We start from the raw sequence: 21,818 nt of genomic DNA, 5'->3' as shown, positions 1-21,818 counted from the left end.
AAACTTTCATTGTCCAAATGGAATCATACCAAAAAAAAAAAAAAAACCCAAACCATTTCCGTGGTTTCGATTCTGACTCATAGTGACCCTATATGAATTAAATCATGCATGGGCCAAAATGTAAAAAATAAATAAGTAGAATATACAGCATATAACTGTGTTACACAGACAGTTTCAATTTTTGGTGTTTGGCAGAAAATTCTTCATTGTCTGTGAAATCAATAAATCAACTACTCCCTATCCTTGTGATTCTTAGAGGCATAGTTTAGCAAATGTACCAGTTATGATTGTATTCGATAGCAAGTGACAAAAAACCCAACCTCGTTGTCTTAAATGTATTTTTTTTAATCTATATAATAAGATTAGAAGGTAAGTGGATCAATAATGCCAATCTTATATCTCCAGGTTCTTTTGACCTTTTCCAAATGCTGGCTGTCTCAAGGTCACAAAATGGCCATTACGGCTGTAGAAATACAGCCATACTCACAGCAGGAAGATGGAGAAAAAAACCAACAGTGGCTGCCATTTCAAATCTTTTATCAGGGAAGAAACATTTTTCAGAGGCTTTCTATCCCCAAAACTTAGCAAACTTCCACTTAGTTCTCATTAGCCAGAACTGAGTCACGTAGCTATTCATAGCTGCAAAGCAGGCTGGGAAAGCAAAGAGCAGAGCTATTCTGATTGACTTAAGTAGGGTTCATCACCTGGGATTGGGTTTATTCCACCCCAAATGTAAGTAAATTTGCATTAAGTGAAAGAAAAGGAGAAAAAAGGTACTGAGGAGGCTACTAAGAATATCTAGCAAAAGTAGTTACTTTGTAACATATGTTGTTGCACTTTTGATTACAGTCTCTTGCTTCTGAAATTGGATTTACATCCTGGCAACTAATATTATAACATTTCCCTGGAGGCAATTCTAATTTAACATAAAAATTGGGTCTAGCAATGTGTAATACTCGAAAGCAATTGTTCATAAGCATATGCCATGGTAACAAATATTCCCTGTAATTTTTCAGGATAAATGAAAAAGTGGAGATGGGTCTGTTTTAAGGGCCAAGTGCATTTCCACATGGCAGCATGAGCTGAGATTAGGGGTAGAAATTAGGGATGTTATGATAACCAAAAACGTTTGCGCTAGCAACTCTACTTGACATTAAAGAGAGTAGTTTATCTTCTTTATATTAGTTTTTCTTGCTATCTGTGAAACTGGAATAACAGTCTACCCCTTGTAGAGATTATATAGTGATGTATTATATTACTTGAACAGGAAAAGTGCTCTAAATTTTCGAAGTGTTCGATAAATTACATGTATTAAATTGCTATTGGTTTGTTTGACATATCAGAAAAATCTCATTGGTACTGTTTTTAAGATTCCCTTTCCACTTATCTTTATTTCTTGACCTTTCCCTAAATGTCTAACGGTGTGGAAATTAGTTTTTTTTTTTTTTTTCTCCTGCACAACAGAGTGCCACAGTGGTTAAGATCTCGGCTTCTAACCACAAAGTTGGCAGTTTGAATCCACCAGGTACTCCTTGGAAACACTACTCTGTCCTATAGAGTAGCTGAGTCGGAATTGACTCGATCGCAGTGGGTCTGATTTGGTTTGGTTTGGCTTGCACAAAAGAGAGACTTCACCTACATAAATTTTTTGAGCTCTGGAGGAATTTTATGAATCAGTTTATTTAGTCAGTGAACCACAGGAAAGTTCTCTGTCTTCCAAAATATTAATTTTTAGGATATTTAAAAAGGCTTATTATTTCTGATTCTAATTTTTTCTTCAGATTAATCTAAATTTCTGCTTTTGCTTTCTGTTCATAAGATATAGTAGTATAAGAGAAGCAGCCACACTAAAGCATCCACACTAGGAGTAATAATTTGTAGATTTTAAGAATGGTTTTGCCAGTTATTAGCTCTATAACTATTAGAAAGTCGCTTAAGATCCCTGAATCTCAACTTTCTCATTTGTAAAAATGGGGGTGATGTAATCTACCTTGCTTTTCTCATAGAATGGCTATAAAGTAAAATGTGTGAATGTGTCTTCCAAATTGTAGGTTTCCAATTATATGTATGTATGCGTGCATATTTGATGTTATTATGAAATGTTTATAATCCCACATGCAATATTTTCCATATAATAAAACACTTTGATCCAGACATGCTAAAATTCATTATAAATTTTCTTTCACATGGAATAAAAGATAATTTGGTTTTGGTTTTCTGTTACATTTTATGTACAGAATTGCTCTGTGGGTTTATTTTCAAATATATAGGTAGCATATGAAATTTTTTGAAAACTTTATAAAACCTAGGAAACAACATGAAATTGAATCTCATAACAAAAATATAAAAAATATTTCGTGATTTGCATAATATCCACTGGAATGAAAACAGATACAGGTTTCACACCTGCGTTAGTCATACCAACCCCGAGTTCCATCTTCTGTGTCAGGCAAAAGAGGGTTAATTGGCATAATCTCAGAAAGAGGGCTTGGCGTAGGAAGAACATTTCTCCAGATTCATGTCCTAAAATATAATAGGGTGTCTATGTAGTGGCATCTCTAGAGTTAGTGTCACCCCCCTCCATGCTAATTACCATAATAGTGTAGCTGAAACACCAGCAAATTTGACATAATCTGCAACTTTAAAAACATTAGCAGCAAGGAAAATAACAGCGCGTGCAGACGAAACCACGTGATTAGAAGCATCATTGTAATTGGGTAATAATGACAGGGCTGACCAGTGTGCATTAGAAGGGTCGAAAAGTAAATTACCATGGAGTTTTAGCCTTGTAGGTATACTGATACATGTAAGCTGGGCTTAAGAAAAAAAAAAAAATGTTGCTTTTATAACTAACTACAGGGATAGTTTTATATAAAATAATAAATTTTTGCTGAAATACTGCACAAAAATATTATAGACAGTCATTTTGGTGTCACCCCTCTGACATTGTCACCTGGTATGTTCGACCCCCTCTCCCCGGCTTTTTCCTAGTGACACTCTTACCAATTGCCAATCCGACACAAAGGGCCCTTGTCTTTTCCAGAGTGAGAATACACGTGAAAGACAAACTTTATCTTCAGCAAGCTTTATTTTGCTTGAATCAAGGAAAAGGAGTCAGCAGGGATCTAAGCCTCTCCAAAAGGCTAACATGAAAAGGGAAGCAAGGCTAGGGCTTATATGCGTTCAGTGGAGACAACAGAGTAAGGAATATTTAGTGGGCTTCTTTCAAGGGGCAGGTACTTCTCAGAATGACGATGGATGTGCGTCTGGAATCCAAGATGGAACCCGCTGATATTCAAGATGGAGTCCTCTCAGCAGTCCTTGGCATCACTTATTATGGATTATAGCGCAAGTGCACCTATCTTTGGTACTACATCACCATCTTTGGAGGCCTAAGGAAGGTTAAACAGCGGTCACAGTCACGCTTTGTTCTTCTGTGCATGCGGGAGCCTGAACAGGGGGAAGAGACTAGAAAAACACTAAGAAGGAGTTAGTAATTCACAAGTTTTTTCAACCTTATCTCATGTTGACAGGGTGTGGTTCCTGTTTACCCACCTTCTAGATGGTAGTCTTTTAATAGCTCTTTTGTTCAGCCAGCACAGTTAACCCTATCTGTCTCAACACCACTGTGTCTATGACACAAAAGGTACAAATTAAATAAGAACTCAGAAGGTAGGAAGAGAAAAATGTTTTATTTTATATTGTGCTCTCTAGAAGTCTTAAATAGCTCTCTAAATTCTTTATTTTCACTTATACTCCATTAGCACCCTCTACCCTCATGGTAAACTAGAAACCATGGTAAACTAGAAACCATAGAAGACCCCCAAAAAAGATTTGGTGTACCACTTCTGTTTCTGCCATAGTTTGACTTTTTATATGTATAAACCATTTACTTCTATTCCAAACACACTGAGAGTTTTCAATACATCCTCAAAGAAATATCCAGCCACCACACTGAGTTCAGTCTCTCCATTAGGCTTAGATATGGCTCCTCCTGATGCAGAAGCCAGGTTGTAAAAATGGCTTAGCATCAGCTGCCAAAAGGTTGGTGGTTCGAAACCATACAGTGGTTCAGGGTAAGAAAAGCCATGATGGTCTTTTCCATAAAGATTACAGCCAAGAAGACCCTATGGAACAGTTCTACTGTCACACGGGGTTGCCATGAGTTGCCATAACAACAGCCTTCTGATGTGGAGACCTAGAAATTAAAAACAAAGATTATCTTCTCCACTCACACACACACACACATACACACACACACACAAATCACACAATTTGCAAAGGTGGAAACAAGGCAGCATAATTGGATAAATACTCTTAACTAGAAAGAGGAACAATGAGAGATAGATTAGTCACTGGCTTATAAAAATGCTGAAATTCTACTGAGCAGACATCGTGAAGGTCCCAAGCCTGGAGTGGTAGAAAATTTTAAACTAACCCTTGACTTTGTGCTCTGGAATGAAATCCTTTCCTAGAAGTTCTTAAGCCTTTATTTCTTTGCTAACTCAAACCGAACTCCTTCGCTTATTGAGGCTATCTAGAAGCACTCAGGTTTAGGCAGAAGACCTTACCTGATCTTTGCCCTGAGGCACTTTAATGAGATTCCTGAAGTCCATAGAGTTGGGGGACCCACCTAAACCGTTGCCTTGGGATGTTCTTTTGAACCTTGAGCCTTGAGAGAGCTGGTTTCCTCAGGTCACCTTTAAGTCAAACAATAACCTAGTAAGTAGCTTAATAAAACCGTTTTGCCTTAGGCGTTGGGCTCTTTTGAAGAATTATCAATGTGCAGACATTGAGAAACAAACACTCCAAGGTCAGACTGGAAGCTGTGTTTTAGGATAAATTGTTATTATACAGACAGACTATCCTGGCCCCGTATCCATGGCAATGTTGATAACGTGGAATAAAAGAATCTTTGGAAAGTTCTTTAATCTTTGGAACATTTTTGAATCTCTAGTTAAAATGTAACCTAGATTTACAAATTGTATATCAAATAAACTCCAATAAATATCTATTACTGGCTTAATATGGTTTTTATTTGAACAAGCAGTATTTCTTTTATAATAATAACTAAAACCAAGAACATTTACATGTATCAAGGGCAGCCCAAAATGTTTTTATTGATCATTTCTATTGTTATAAGTGAAGAGAATTTTAATTCACGTTGAACTTAAATTCTTAAAAATGACAGAACTTTGAATGAACATATTTCCCTCTGATGAATATTTTGATTAGGGTAATAAACCTTTAAAAGTGGAGCTCATTAGGGTGATATAAATGTGGTCTAAAGAGCAGCTGATGTCACCTGTAAGAGACACCAACTATTTAATTTAGAAGCAAGTCTCCTTTCACATTTAATTTCTTTTTCTCATTCTATTATTTCACTGAAATTAAAGACTTCTGTGAAAACAAGATCATTGTTTCCGAAAAATTCATACACTTCTATATTTCCCCTAAAAGCTCTCAATCCATGGTTTATAAGCTTATAATTTTTTGCAGTCACTGATTGTAATTTTATGATTACAAATAGTCCCAGGTGCCAAATCAGTAGGCAAACACTACGTAAATCTGATTTTTATCATAACTGGCTTTCTAGGTGAAATATAAGGCAAAGTGAGGAATGTAGGAAAGAGTTCTTAAACACTTGGTCGTTCCAGGTTGAATCCCATTCTCCAGTTACTTTTTAAAGCGCGTATCTCCTTCCTTAATGGAGGAATTCTTTGTTCTAATGTAGTTGTTCTTTTTATTTGCTTGTTTGTTTGTTTCAAAGACTCACTTGATGGTCCAATGGAAGCCATTTGTGGCCCTCATTCCCCAAGGAAGACTATATACAAAAATTAGGCATATGATTTCAAACTGTTGCTAGATCTCTGTTAAAAGTTTTTTTTTTTCTCCAAACACACACAGAAGAAATGAGTTTTTTTCTTGATTCCAGTATTTCTACTTGTTGGAACGGACAATGCTTCTTTTTCTGGGGTCTACGATCTTTGTCTAGATTCCTGGTCTCTGTCACTCAGACAAATTCATTGAATTGTAGTCATAATGATCACACAGAACTCTAAGAACTGCCAAAATTGTCAAGTGATGCCTGGTTCTAATGTCTCACCTGGAATGCCTCTGTTTCCAAGACCTGAAACAGCTTTGAGGAAACTGGAACAGCTTTGACTACTGAGATTGTGTCCCTAGGTCCATCCTATTTCTAGGCTGCTAATTTTGCATTATTTCCCAGTTCCAGATATTCAATTTTCTTCTATAGGAGGATGTCACTGAGATGAGATTAAAAGGCACATTCTTATAACTTTTTTACTTCAAAAGAGTAGAATCACAGTTTAAACTTAAAGAGATTTCTGGAAATCTTCTTAACTATAGTGCCTTAATTCTTCATGAGTAAATGCTTAAGTAATGTCATTTAACTTTAGTGTGCACATTTAATTTGAGTTTCAGCGACAAGTATTGAATAACGAAACTCAGGCTATTTCTGTTATGCGATAGAAATAACATTTTACAAATTTCTGGGAGACAGGTGACAAGAATTACATATTTTACTAAGGTTTTAAAGAAAAAATAGGTCATGGTGAAATTGAAGTCTGAGATTCCAGGTTTGTGTGTTTGATTTTTCTGACACATATCTGCTCCTCATGTGAGTCACCTGTTGGGTCTGGTCTCAAGTTCCTCGCTTACAAATCAAAATAGTGAGCAAACTCTCTCTAAAGTTTTTTCATAGTGACTGACCAGGATTCTAGATTAGTCTATATTTAGTTTATATTTTATTTGATCCAAAAATGTGATAAATCAATTTACAAATATTCATGTAGAAAGAATAAAATATTAGAAAACACCATTCAATAAGTGATACCACATTTTTTTGTACACAATAAGCTAAAAAAAGTTTCAAAATGAGCAGAAACCTAACAGACAATATGTAAAACACCATAATAAATCAAATTAGAAATTATAAAATTTCATGCCTATCCCCCCAAAAAAGCCTTTTCAAGCCCCCAAGCTTGTATACTTAAGCATATTTTCATTTTAATAACTCATATATATTTAAGGTTAGCGTTTAAACCAAAACCCAGTGCTGTTGAGTCGATTCCAACTCACAGCGACCCTATTAGAGGCTGTAAAACCAAAAACCAAACCAAACCTATTGCTTTTCAGTCAATTCTGACTCATAGCAACACTATAGGACAGAGTAGAAGGGCATCACAGGGTTTCCAAGGAACAGTGGTGAAATCAAACAGCCAGCATTCTGGTTAACTTAGCATCCTAAAAAGAGCTTCCTCCCACCCAATACTTCTTTTTAGAGAATAATTATTGAGATTTTAACCATAACATTAGCTGAAAAATGTTTTCACTACCTCATTATTATTTTTAAATACGATGATGTTTTCCCAATAACTAGGATCAAGGTCCTTGAAATCTTCATGAGAGGAGAATATGGGAATGGGGAATTTAAAACTTCATGGGAAAAGACAGAAATAGGGAAGAAAGTTGGGAGTAAAATAACTAATGCCTGATGCAATGTAAATGACATACAAACACCATCTTACACAGTGTCCACGGGTGACAACTGGCAGTTTGTAATTCTCCACTAATCTCTGCTGCTAAAATGGCGTCTTCAGGGAGTGATCGTACACTGATGCTGGTGTCACAATAATGTTGTGTATGGGGAAGAATACAGGAAGTATGTATTATTGGGAAGAGGAATATTCTAGATATTATAGACTCTGACACTATCAAAGACATTTGAGTTCCATTTACACAGTGCAACCATGCTATATTGATGTCCATAGAATTAGCTATTGAGTTTGTTTGTTTGGCACATGACAGTTGTCCCTGTCTTTCAATAAGTGGTTTTTCCATCCTTTGGGAGTAAACATAGAATGTAAACTTACTAGTGTGGTGTGGTTGTTTTTAGCAGTTACTTTTCTTTTTGTGTGTAATGCTGTAGCAATAATTAAACCATGTCCACGGATTTGATCCATGAAGAACAAGGTTCTCATTGCTGCCCTGGTGCAGTCTGAGATTTGGAATGATAAATCACTTCAAGTTTTTGAGCCTGTTTAATTTTAATTTCCACTTTTGAATACCTCCACTACTTTCAGACATAGCAGTTTCACTAATCCCTCTTTATCTACTCATTTTGCATGGTATACAATTGTCTTAATCTATCAGCTAGAGACAAACAGACACCATTAGATATGACCACACAGCAAAGTTTCTACCATGCTGAATTGGAATAGATGATCTAATTCATTTATTTGGCTCTTTTTTTTTATTTAAGAATGAGAAATAATAAAGCTTCACTTTTTTTTCAGGCTAAGGGTTATTATCAAGAATTCTATGTGAAGCTTATTTTATGATTCTTTATATTATTGTTCAGCAATATTCACTTCTTTCTCTTTCTCCCTCACTGTGGAAAGAATGTACTTTTCTCCCTCGTTAATGTGGGCTTAGTCATGTGACTTGCTTTGTCTGATGGACTGTTAGCAGATATATAATATAAACTTACAGCGGACTAGTACTATTTGGCTTTGTGTCTGTGCCCTGGTTATTTGCAATGAGAAATATGTGCCCCCACCCAGGTTGTCCCTGCCCCGTTGGCTTGGGCACCCAAATACATACTTATGGGGTAGATCTGAACCCAGCCTACAGCTTGGAATCAAGCCCAGGCAACCCACTGCCTGAGGCAAAGTAAATTGTGAAATGCAGCCTAGATCATCCATCTTCGGTCCACCTAAAAATCTGTGACCATAAGAACAAATGCTTGCTGTTGTAAGCCACTGCACTTTAGAGTATTTGTTATTCAGCATTATTATGGCAATAGCTGACTGATACAACATCTAATATAATAATTGCTGAATGTTTTTATTATACTGTGGTACAAGGGTTGAAGTAATAAATCTATGTCATAAAGGAGGAAGATTATATCAACATTAGGATGTGCACAGAATGATAATTTCTAATTCCCGACAGCACTGTCTGGAATCATCACCTTTTTGATGCAGTGTGATTTCTTTTCATAATAGCATCCAATTTAATGGCTGAAAATGCTACTAAAATAAAAAGACAAGTAGCAGTTTTCTACAAGATTGATCATCAAGAAATAGAAAACTTTGGTTGTTTGATATGTGTTTTATCAACTCAATGGCAACTAACAACAACACCAAAAGTCAATTGCCCATCTCTGCCTTGAAGATTTTCTTTTTGTTGGTGTAGTGGTAACAGTGTGTATGGGGCGGGGGGTGCTATATGTGTGTGTATACATGTGTATTTGTCTTACATAATAAGTTTGTGGTTCAACTTGTACTTCAAAGACAGGTGAATTTCATGAACTTACTCAGGAAAATAACCCTATTATTTGATGTGATACCCTGTTGATTAAGGACCAGAGTTTGTAATCAGTTCTCCCTGGGCCCCAGTCCAGGCCCTGAATCTTGCTGGTTGTCTAATATGATGATAATCATACTCATCTCATGGTTTTCTTTGTGAGGATGAAGTGTGATAATGTATGTGAAGTAATGAACGGAGTGCCTGCCACCCAGGAACTCTTCAGTTAAATATGGTTATTTTAGTTAATCATATATTGAATATTTGGGTTTTTTTTTTTCTTTTAAAGAGATCACCTATCTTGTAGTGTCTTTGCAACATTTAACAAGCTTTTTGTAATTCGAGGCACTTGGGATGTTGACTATTATCCAATAATGGGAATCTCCACAAATTTAAGTTGATGTATATACAATTCCTGAAGTGACTATTGAGGCTTTATGAAGTCAACAGAAAATAATTAATAGTATAACTAAAACTGCATTCAGAAATGAGAACTATTTACATTGTATAACAGACATCCTTATGCTGCACACTACAAAGGATGTGGGGTGGGTTTTGTGTGTCTCTCTCTCGCTCCTTCTTATACAAAACAGAAAAAACCAAACCCAGTGCCGTTGAGTTGATTCCGACTCATAGCAACCCTACAGGACAGGGTAGAACTGCCCCATAGAGTTTCCAAGGAGTGCCTGGTGGATTTGAACTGCTGACCCTTTGGTTAGCAGCCATAGCACTTAACCACTACGCCACCACATGGAGCCCTAAAGTGTGGCTAAGGGTGAGTTCTTGTCTAGCTGTGTACTTCAGACTGAGACATCTGTTTCTTGACTCGGAGTTTATGTGTTGAGTTTTTTATGTTTTTTTTTTTTTGCTTCTGGCTTTTGTTTTCTGTTTGTATCATCACTAACTGCTGAACAATTGGAGAATTTGAGAAGACATTTATTGTGTATCCCTACTGGATTCCAGACAGTTGATAAAATAAAGAAGAAAAGGCTCTTCCGTAAAGAAGTTTACAATTTGGAGTCAAAAGCAGGGAGATGTGGATTTTAATATGATCTTGACTAAAGCATAAATTTTAGATATTATACCATTTATATGCTTATTTTTATGAAACTCTTTACTTCTTTACAATAAGTTATTCAAAAGCAGGCTGTTTTACTAGATGATAGGAAGGAACTCATGTACTTTTTCTATTGCGTTTTTTTCTTTTTTTCTGTCCAAGCTGTTCGTGATGAGTGAGATTTTTTTCCAGAAAAAAAAAAAAATTAAGTGGCATAAATATTGTAAGAAGAAGACCATTTACACCCATGTTGACAGGAAGATTCAACCTGTACTCTGGGTCAGAGCTGACAAAGAATGATCTATCGTGGTGTAGTTCCAGGATGCATCCACTGCAATTCCATAAAAAATGGAGCAGAGGCAACAACTTCCTGCTTCACTTTTAATCCCATCACGATACAGGGCATCACGCAGTAGTGTGCACAGTACGAAGCTGAGGGACAATGTGCTTTATCAGTGATTTAGTGTGAACGTAACCACATATCTAGGGAGCAATACGTGACAAAGCAGATTTGGTAGAGATTGAACCAGCTGTACACTCTTCCTGGGGACATTCTCAATGAGCCTCAACGTCATACTGACTCTGAATGTGCCGTGTATAACCCAGTGCCGTCGAGTCGATTCCGGCTCACAGCGACCCTCTAGGACAGAGTAGAACTGCCCATTAGAGTTTCCAAGGAGCGCCTGGCGGATCTGAACTGCCAACCCTTTGGTTAGCAGCCGTAGCACTTAACCACTATGCCACCAGGGTTTTCTGTGCCATGTATAGTACATCCAAATAACTCAGTAGAGGAAAATAGTGAACTTGGCAAGCTAAAGTTTATGAAATAGTTTTCAGATTGGAAGAAGTAGCTGATACTGGTGTTACTTAAAGCAGGTCCTGTTTGGTGTGGCTTCTCGTCAATAAAAACACACCGAGGTGAGAAGGAAGGGTGTTTATTTCAATTGTGAAGGCAAGGAGCACAGAGGTGTATACCTCAAATCAAGCTCCCCAAACAAAGGAGGCAGAACCTTTTATACCATCTCTCACAAGAAAAAAGTACATGCAAATATTACGGACTACCTAGGTTATCATGGCATGAAAACACACTAAGACAAATTGCATTTTTTTCTTTGGCATGAAAGCTAGTAAACTTTGACGACAATGAACAGGAGGGGGCATGTTCCCCTTGGTCTGAGCAACTGCTAATTGAACCACACCAGTGCTATCACTTAAGGTTTGTGTCTGGTAATGGCTAAGCAGCTCCTGGTTGCATTGGCTATCAATCACTCCTTCTCTTTGGGGATGTGTTGAAAAGCCATGTTACCTGGGTTGTGGAGAGCATCTTCTAAATTGGGCAATGGCTTCTCCATGTAGGAGATTGTATTGTATAGAACAACAGACAAAAAATTCCTATTACAGTTAAAGATAATAAAAATAATAAACAAATGCTTTAGCCAATTATAGTAACCAGGAAGTGAGCCAGTCAAAGATATTTGACCTATATTGGTTAGGAACATGAAGCCAAGTAGCCTTCTGATGTATTAACAAATCCAAGATTTAGTCATGTTGGTCACACTTGCTAGTGATTGTGTTAATTTGACAAAAGCGTTACTAGCCAAGACCATGTGAGGGAGAGAGTTAGGAGCATGAAACATGGCCTAGCTTAAAGAGGCCTTGTATCTTAAACAGGTGAAATATGAACAGGAAGGAAAAAAAACGGTTAAATTCTACAGGTTAAAAATCCAGAGTCTCTTAAACAGATACTTCAGGTCTTGGAATTGCTTTCACCGGGTGTGGCAAATCCAAGGTTTGACTCTTTTTTAGCTTGACTGCGGTTTGGGTGATGAGAAGCACCTCAAACAGTCCTTCCCACTTGAGCTGGAGAGGCTCATCTTTCCAGGCACACAGCAGGACCCAATCTCCAAGTAGAAGAGGGTGGACTGTCACCTCAGGACGGTGATCTTGTCTGGCAAGGGCATCTCTGTAGAGAGAATAAAGGACAGCAGACAAAGAGCACAAACATTCTTGTACAGTTTTTTCACTGAATACAATTAAATGGTCACCATTTGCAAGCCTGTGTTTTTTCAGGAGGAGTTTCCCACAACCATAGACTAGGTCAAAAGAGCTTAATTTGAGCTTGCTTTTGGGAGCCAACAACGCTAAGCAAGGCTGTAGGGACAGCCTGTATCCATTAATTAATGTTGCTTCTTGACATATCTTTGCTATGTGTTTTTTAATAGTCTGATTTGTTCTTTCAACCTCTCCACTGGATTGTGGCTTCCAGGCTGCATGTAGTCACCATTTGATGTTCAGGAATTGTGCAACCTTTTGGATTATATCAGCTACAAAGTGAGATTCATTATCACTTTTTATGGAAGCAGGTAATCCAAATACTCCATGGGTTGGATAAAATTCTTAGTAACCTTTCTTCCCATAACTCCCACCACAGGTATTGATTTCTTTGATAAGGGTCCTTTCAGATTGTTCATAACCAAATAGTTGGCTTCAGTGTCCAGTAGAAAGTCAGTCATTTCTCCCTCGAACTTTACTTTAACCAGGGGCTCATCAGGGAAAACTGGAATAAGAGTGGCCCCTGGTTCCCCTCAGTCTGACTCTTCCCCTTGTTGTTTCATAACCTGTTTTGTTTCCTTAGAGGCCTTCTGTCTCTTATGGTATTCTTTCTTCCAATGTCCTTCTTGTTTACACCACACGCATTGGCTTTTCCCTAGACCCTGTGGGCTGGGTTAACTGATTCCAATGAAACATGTCCAAGCTCAGCCCATCTCTTCATTACTTCACTTCCCCTACTTCCACTCATTAATAGACCCAGGTGGTCACCACAAGACAGCAGAACAAGCTGTTTACTCACTGGTTCCCTTTGACTTCCAGTCCTGGAAAGGGACTCTCTGATGGATGCTGACTTCCTGCCTGGATCCATCCAACAGCAAACTGCTTGCTCTAAATTCAAAAAGCAAAACAATCACCTTGTTTTTCTGCAGATCCTTGCTTCAAAGGCAAATCTTCACTTCACTCAGCAGCTCTGGGTTGTTGCGCAGTTCTGGGTGGTTCTGAGTGTCTTTTCAAATGCAAATCTGGATGAGGCTCAGGCTTTTAACCTACTCTATACACATTTTATACACAGGGCAACTGGCTTGAGACAAAAAGCGTGTTTCTTCCATACAAATCCTAGTTCCCCTTTTAGCATATCCAGTCAAGTACTGGCTGAAGGCCAAGTTACACACTCTCTGTGATCTATAATACCCAAAATTCATTTCTACCACACATTTAGGTCTGCCTTATAACACAAGGTAGGGGAAACATTCAATAGCCATAGTACATTCAGATAAATGCATAATCCTAAACATATAACCCTTTTAAAACATTCCAGTTTAATCTTCTCCACTTGACTATCTTCCCACTCACATGCATATGGCCTTGGGCCTCTGGCTGGGTAGAACCAGAAGACCCTGGCCTTCTGTCAATCATCCTGCTTATCTAGCCTGGTTTTTGCCCCAGGCCACTCTAAGTAGGGCTTCTCTCGCCTCAGCTGCAGCAGAACCTTCTTTTCAGCCATTACTGGTAATAACAGCAAAGTAACCATCTAAGAATCAAAAGTTTCATTTCCCAAGCCCCTTCTTTCTCTCACTTACAAAGTCCCATGCTTTCTTCAGTCTGGAGCCATTGCAAAGAATCTCGCTCTTGTCGCCAACTGTAAAAAAATGGCTCGGGGGCAGTATCGGACTTCTTCCCCCTAGTGTAGGGGGTTGCCTTAATGGGTATAGCCCTGTTGAGGGTTCTGGGGCCCCTGGACCAAATAGGGCATTGCTCCAAGTATGCACCAGGGAAAGCATCTCAGCACTAGAGCCTCAGGGGTTAACAAAGTGTTTACAGGATAATGGGGAGGTCTATGACCACTGGTGGCACAGTGGTTAAGAGCTACTGCTGCTGACCAAAGGGCCGGCAGTTCAAATCCATCAGGTGCTCTTTGGAAACTCTATGGGGCACTTCTACTCTGTCCTATAGGGTTGCTGTGAGTCGGAATCGACTCTATGGCACTGGTTTGTTTTATGACCACTAGTTAAAACTGGGTCCTCATCTGAAGGACTAGACAAAACAGGAGTTTTAAACTCAGTTTGAACCATGATTTTACATTGTTTCTTCAAATTCTTATTTTTCCATGACATAAAATCTTCAACATACATTTTCTCATTTCACTTTCTTTCTTTAGTACAGAACAAATCTACAGTATGGTGTTATGATGAAAAGATCCATTCTGAGGCCAGCCAGTGTTAAAAATATATATATTTTATACTTTCTATTAAGTCATATCCAAAATAAGACCAATTCTTTACAGTATGCCCTAGAGGACTACATTCTGGAATGCTCAAATTACTTCTCATGGTTCCAAAAACTAAAACTACAGAATGTCTATTTAAAATGAAAATATTTAACCTGACCTTCACTAACTAAGCATTACCAGAATCTACAGTCTATCTAAATAGGGCTTATTTCTATACCGAACCTGGAGTCACAGACGCCTGTTCAAAATAACAGTGTTTGACCCAGCCTTCACTGGCTAAGCATTACCAGATCTATGGTCTATCCCCTTTTTGGACAATAGGACTTATTTCTGTACTCTCTAAGGGAGTTTTTTTTTTCCTCCTCCCAGTGCACCTGACGTGGTTCTCTCTCCTCCTCACATAATCCACCACCAAGGGGTATAAGGTCAGCTTCAGCCTCGAGGGCCAAAACAAATCTCCCCTTGAGGAAGATTATCAGTGTGCATGTGTGAGAAGCTGTCAGTTCCTGTTGGCTGGAGACGATCTCAGGAGTCAGGCAGTGCTTGTCCCATCTGGGGTGCCATAATTTGTTACCCAAAGCAGATCTTGCTCAGTGCAGCTTCTGATCAATAAAGACACACCAAAGTGAGGAGGGGGGAAGAGTGTTTATTGCAAGAGCACAAGCAAGAAGCAAGGAGATGTAAACCTCAAATCAAGCTCTCTGAACAAAAGGAGGAAGAACCTTTTATACCGTCTCTCACAAGAAAGTACATACAAATATTATGGACTACATAGGTTACGATGGCATGCAGACACAGTAAGAAAGATTCCATTTTTTTTTTCTTGGGTGTGTAGGCTAATAAACTGTTTGACCGGCTTGAGCTACACAGGGCTTTGAGGACAATGGACAGGAGGGGGCAGGTTCTGTTTGTTCTGAGCAGCTGTTAATTAAACCAGTTCTAAAAAAAAAAAAAAAAAAAAATTTTGTTTGATAATGGCTAAGCAGCTGCTGGCTTCCTTGGCTTTCACTAATACATAATATAGCCAATGCATAGACCGATTATATAATATACTTAACATACCACATGTAATTATTCGTGATGAGAACGTAATCACTCTTTAGTGTATATAGGTCCATGTAGTAACAGGATATATTTTAATGACATTTTGTTGGTTTTTAAAATGGCAGCATTTCTCTATACTTGTTTGCTCATAGGGTGGCTCTGACTCCATGTTAACACTGAGGAAATTGCTTATCCCCTCTAAGTTAGCATCCTCATTTGCAAAATGAGAGTAATGATAGTTCTTACAAAAGAACTTTGTTACGAAGATTATGTAAAATTAAATGCATACTCAATAAAAAGTCATCAGAACATAGCAAAAACATACTAAACCAGTTGCTGTCCAGTCAATTCCGGCTCATGGTACTCCATGTGTTGCAGTGTAGAACGGTGCTCCATAGAGTTTTCAAGGCTGTTACCTTTCAGAAGCAGATGGATGGTCAGACTTTCCTCTGTGGTGCCTCTGGATGGGTTAGAACTTCCAGCTTCTCAGTTAGTAGTCAAACACTTAATCATTTGAGCCACCTGAGGAATCCTGGCACATAGGTACTCAATAATTGATAGCTATCTACATGGGCATGGGTTTAAAAATTATTTTGTGTACTAGAATGTGCTAAATATTTGATCACATAAATGAAATTATGTCCTTCGTAGAAATATTATATAAAAGTGATAATGGCTATGGGAGAAATATAAGGGGAATAGAATAACAACAAAAAAAAAAGGTATTTATAAATATAAAAAAATTTAGAGAAAAGTTTAAAAGTTTTTTTTTTTTTAATTACATATAGTATATAACCAATGAACTTCCAGATAGCTCTTCATAAGGAATGTTCTTTTAAAATTCTTGAGGATGTTAAAACCAATAAACATTTTTAGATAGTTCTCCATGAAGGATTAGTAATAAAATTTTGTTGAGATAATAATGAGGAACAAATTTCTGCTCTTGACATTTAATCTCTGAATAACAGAGCTATATTGTCTCCCACGGTTTCTGAATTTTTGCCCCTAGACATGCATAAAATAATAGTCATGCTTATAAATCCATCCTTTGTTATTATTTCAAAGGCATAGGTAATAGATTTTTGACTCTTTTATAGCTATGGAATGTATGTTGTTAGCCTAATTTTTAAAAAATTAAATGATCTCAAATGCATTCTTTCTATTGCTGTCCTCTCACCAATTTTTATGTTTATCATGTACTGGCTTGTGTTAATTTTTTAAAAAAACAATGGAGAATAAAGAATATTTTCTTCCAGTCTTGTTGTTGTTGTGTGCCATCAAGTCAATTCTGACTCACGGCGACCCTAGAGGACACAGTAGAACTGCCCCACAGAGTTTCCAGGGCTGTAATCTTTACAGGAGCAGACCACCACATCTTTCTCTCAGTTAGCAGCTGGTGGATTCAAACCATCAACCTTGAGGTTAGAAACCAAGCTCTTAATCACTGCGCCACCAGGGATCCATATTTTGTCTTCTTTATAACATTAAAATAGAATAGAAAGATTAGGGGATGGCGTGTTTTATAAATGGGTTAAACATAGCTCCTATGTATTAGTTAAAATGGCCCTTGTGTTGTTGACTTCTTCACAGCAGGCTAGGACCTTTACCTCAATACCCACTGGTACAAAACTCAAATTCTTAAATATCCATTCGCTTTAATTATAGCTCCAGTAAACATATTCTTGGCCATTTAGTGCCTGTCTGCTTTGCATACCCCTCAAAACTGTCTCCAACATCTGCTAACCATAGCTAAGAGAAACTGTGTACTACAAGAGGCCATAAACCACTGCTGCCCTTTGGAGTTCTCTGACCTAGAGACTCCCCACCTTGCTGCTGAGCGACATTACCTGAATAAGAAAGCCTCCTCTCAGATTTCTCTCTGTGCTCCAGGAGTTCCTTTGCCCTCTTCTCCTTCTGGTGGTTCCCTTCTGCTCTTTCTCTGTAAGGTCTTCTGCTGGGAGAACTCCCCCTCTCATGTAACTCTGACCAAATGGTGCCCAATAAAAACATCATGCACTACTGTCTCATTATGGTCCTACCTTTTCCTTGACCTGCCCCAATACCCTCGAACTTGTCATACTGCACTAGAAGAATATTCCCTGAGAGAAGACCATGTCTACTCATCTCTGTATCAGCATATCAGCATGTAGCACGTGGTAGCTTTGTTGCTTTATGAGAAATACGACAAAACTCTACTGAGATATAGACATTAGCTTAACTATTAAACGAGGGTGATGCAAATGATTAAGTGCTTGACTACAGCCGAAAGGTTGGTGGTTCAAACCCACCCAGAGGTGCCTTGGAAGACAGGCCTAGTGATCTGCTTCCTAAAGGTCATAGCTTTGAAAACCCTATGAAGTAGTTATATTCTGTGCAATACGGACACTATGAGTGAGAATCAACAGCAATATCACAGATTATGTTTTAAAGATTTATACGAAATAACATTGATGAAACTTTAGTCCCTAACAAAATGTTAAAAGGCTAAAACAGTAAAGCCCTGTAATGCTCCTTCCAAGGATGTTTACACACAAGGAATATAAAGGCAGCCACATAAGAGGCTGACTTCAGAGTGGATCCAGTCATTAAAGGATATCCCTAGCATAAAAACATCCAAATTTAAATGTCCCACCCCTTCATTAGAACACACAAACTATAGAGACAGAAAACAAAGAGGCATCTGAACAAGAGAGACACAGAGCAGACTTCAGGTTTGTCTTGGTCATCTAGTGCTGCTATAAAAGAAATACCACAAGTGGATGGCTTTAATAAAGAGAAATTTATTCTCTCACAGTCTAGTAGACTACAAGTCCAAATTCAGAGTGTCAGCTCCAGGGAAAGGCTTTCTTCCTTTGTCGGCTCCGGAAAAAAGTCCTTATCGTCAATCTTCCCTTGGTCTGGGAGCATCTTGGTGCAGGAACCTTGGGTCCAAAGGATGCACTCTGCTGTTTACTTGGTGGTATGAGGTCCCCATGTCTCTCTGCTCACTTCTCTCTTTTATATCTCCAAAGAGATTGGCTTAAGACACCTCATCAATATAACTGGCGCTAATCCATCTTATTACATCATAGAGATAGGATTTACAACATATAGGAAAATCACCTAAAATAGTGGGCAATCACATAAAATGGTGGACGATCACACAATACTGAGAATCATGGCCCAGCTAAGTTGACAGATATTTTGTGGGGACGCAGTTCAATCCATGCCAAGGTCCTTGCAAACAGAATGGAAAGAAAAAAAAAGGTAACTTCCATAACAAGCTCACCGCAATTCACAAAGTATGGAATGAAAGTTCTTAACAACATAGCTAATGTAGGTTCCAGCCTTATGCTGAACATAGACTGATAGCTGTTATAAAGACTGGGTTTTCTTCTACAAATAATGGCAGAGCTCCAAATAATGGAGACAACCCCAGTGCAAGTAGGCTGAAAAGAGAACAGGGTGGAGCCCCCAAAGGAGAATCAGTAGAACCCAGGTGACAAAGGAAGAGAAAGTCCGATTAAACCAGTATAACAACATCCCTTAGGCAGCTTCTAAGTAAGGAAGAAGTAGAATTTGTATCTAAATATCTTACTTCATATCCTGTTGGCTAAAATAATTTGTGCACCAGTATTTTGTGTTACATGTACAACATTTTGTGTATAATTATGCATAAATTAACTGACTTGATATTTATATGTCATTCTCATTCTATAGTTTGGATCAGAGATTCTCAAATAATTCCTGTTTTACCTTCATAAAATATGAAATTACAGGCTGGAGGACCTTCCCTTCTTCAGATTTACCAACAGCATGAATCAATAAAAGTTAGCTAAGCTTCAGGCTCAGGTCCAGATAGGAAGCAAGGGTACAGCTCACAGAAGGAAGAAGGTGGTACATAGAACAGTTACATTTGATGACAAAAAGCTTCAGTGTTCTCTTAAAAAATTGGCTGGGAATAATAAAGCTGGTATTGAAGAGGTGAACATCATAAAGATGATGGGACAGTTACTCATTTCAACAATTCCAAGGTTCAAGCTTTCCTCTCTGCTAACACCTTTGTAATTACAGGCCACGCAGAAGCCAAGCCAATAACAGAAATGCTTCCTGGAATATTAAGTCAACTTAGTGCTGACAGCTTAGCACGTCTTAGGAAGTTAGCCAAACAGTTTCCAAAGCAAGGGTTGGATAGCAAAACACCGAAACCAGAAGACATTGATGAGGATGACGTTGATCTAGATGTCATAGAAAATTTTAATGAGGCGTCGAAGAATGAAGCTAACTAAAATCTTTTCTGGTTTTTAGAAGCTGGCATGGACCAGATTTTTAAAAATCAGCTGTGTGTTTCCAAAGTTTTACAGACACAGAGAACATCACCTGTTACTAGTTCAGTAATGTAAATATTTTGTATATTAATAACGCTGTTCAGCATTTTTTAGTCATTTGATTTTGCATTTTGCACTTCCTCCCAGGATCTAATCTTTTGGTTAAAATGTGCATTGGTGCAGTTTGAGGGTGTTTTTAGTTTTTGATTCTTGGGTTTTTTGTTGGGAGTTTTTAGTGTGTGTACTTGTCTTTATGCATGTGTGTGTGTACACAGTACAGAGCAGATTGGAAAATAGTTCTATTTATCCTTCTCCTTTCCAGAGTAGAAATAAAACAAATCTTTGCTTTATATATATAATCATAGGAAGGAAGGGAGAAAGAGAGAGAAAAAAAAGAAGGAAGGAGGGAGACAGGAAGGAAGGAAGAAAGGAACACAATTATGTGTCAGACACATAACTGATGCTAAACAATATTAGAAAAACTATCATGGAATCTAAAGTATACTTTATAAAACTTTCAGATGCTTTGATAATGAGCAGGGGTGACAAGCCTATTTTAAGAGAAATATTTCCTTGGGTTAAACTCCAAGAATGAATTTGGACAGTATACTTTCACAGTTACGGTTGAAGCCTGTCCGGACTTCTCTGTAACTTTGAATTTACACTGTGACCCCACTGTTTATTTCGCCTGGAAGGGAGGGATGTCGTCATGACAGACAAACACTCTTGAAAGAGGTAATGTGCTGTGCTTATTACGCTTGCTTCATGAGCAAAACATGCTATAGTGCCTACCAATAAAACCAGGCCATTTTGAAAAGAGGATAGTAAACATTTTCATCAAGAAAGTGGAGCATAGAATCCACTTACCTTGGAATAGCTGCTTGTTGTCACGATTTGGCAAAGACTTGTTAAAGAAATTGAGGAAATTCTTCAGATAAATGGCCTATGGTATATTACTTAAACATACATTCTTTATGATGTGATTATTTAGTTTACTATAAGCTATTGGAATCAAAATTATTAATACTTTTCAATAATTAAAAAAATTACTTTTTATAATATGGAAACCCTGGTGGCATAGTGGTTAAGAGCTATGGCTGCTAACCAAAAGGTCGGCAGTTTGCATTCACCAGGCACTCCTTGGAAACTGTATGGGGCAGTTTTATTCTGTCTTATAGGATCACTATGAGTCAGAATCGACTGGATGGCAATGAGTTTGGTTTTTTTGTAATATAAAACCTCTTCTATAGTTTTACATTTTAGGTAGTAACAATCTTCCTGAATAGCTATAAGTAACAATAAGAGTTCATTAAAAAATGGGTGGGTATATTAGTTGCACAATGTTCAAATTAGTATATGTGAAGTATAGGGTCGCTATGAGTTGGAATCGACTTGACAGCAACGGATTTGGTTTTTTTGGTTTGAATGTATATGGAAAAATATGAAAAGAAAAATAGCATTAGGGGACTGGCAACTTTCACTTAAGTAGCTTACAAACTCTCCTTTATGTTGTGGAACATTAAAATAAAAAAATAGAAATAAAATAAAATACTATGACGTTTATTGTCATTATTGCAGAGCCTCTAACAAAATAGCATCTGTACCTACAAACACTACAATTCAGTCCTCAGAAGGGCAGCGGAGGCTAATGGCGCTGAGTCACTTAGTGGGGTGTTTGTCCCATTGATCCGAGAAGATGTGCATGTTGTTTTCCCTTATTTCAAAATGTGTTTGCATATTTTTGACAAAACTCCCTTTCTCCTCACAATGTGTTCTCTGTGATACAGATTCTACAGGT

General features: G+C 37.8%; 1 protein-coding gene and 1 pseudogene across 1 annotated transcript in view; both read left to right on the top strand.

Moving 5' to 3' along the window:
* The window catches only part of GALNTL6 (polypeptide N-acetylgalactosaminyltransferase like 6), a 1,380,753-nt gene that overhangs the window by 680,643 nt on the left and 678,292 nt on the right, over nt 1–21,818 (top strand). The window lies entirely within an intron of this gene.
* Nucleotides 19,509–20,097, top strand: LOC100654525 (transcription factor BTF3 homolog 4-like; annotated as a pseudogene).

This window comes from Loxodonta africana, chromosome 21 (genome assembly GCF_030014295.1).
Source record: "Loxodonta africana isolate mLoxAfr1 chromosome 21, mLoxAfr1.hap2, whole genome shotgun sequence".
Taxonomy (NCBI): domain Eukaryota; kingdom Metazoa; phylum Chordata; class Mammalia; order Proboscidea; family Elephantidae; genus Loxodonta; species Loxodonta africana.
The sequence above is the reverse complement of the archived record's forward strand: the minus strand, read 5'-3'. Positions and strand labels throughout refer to the sequence as shown.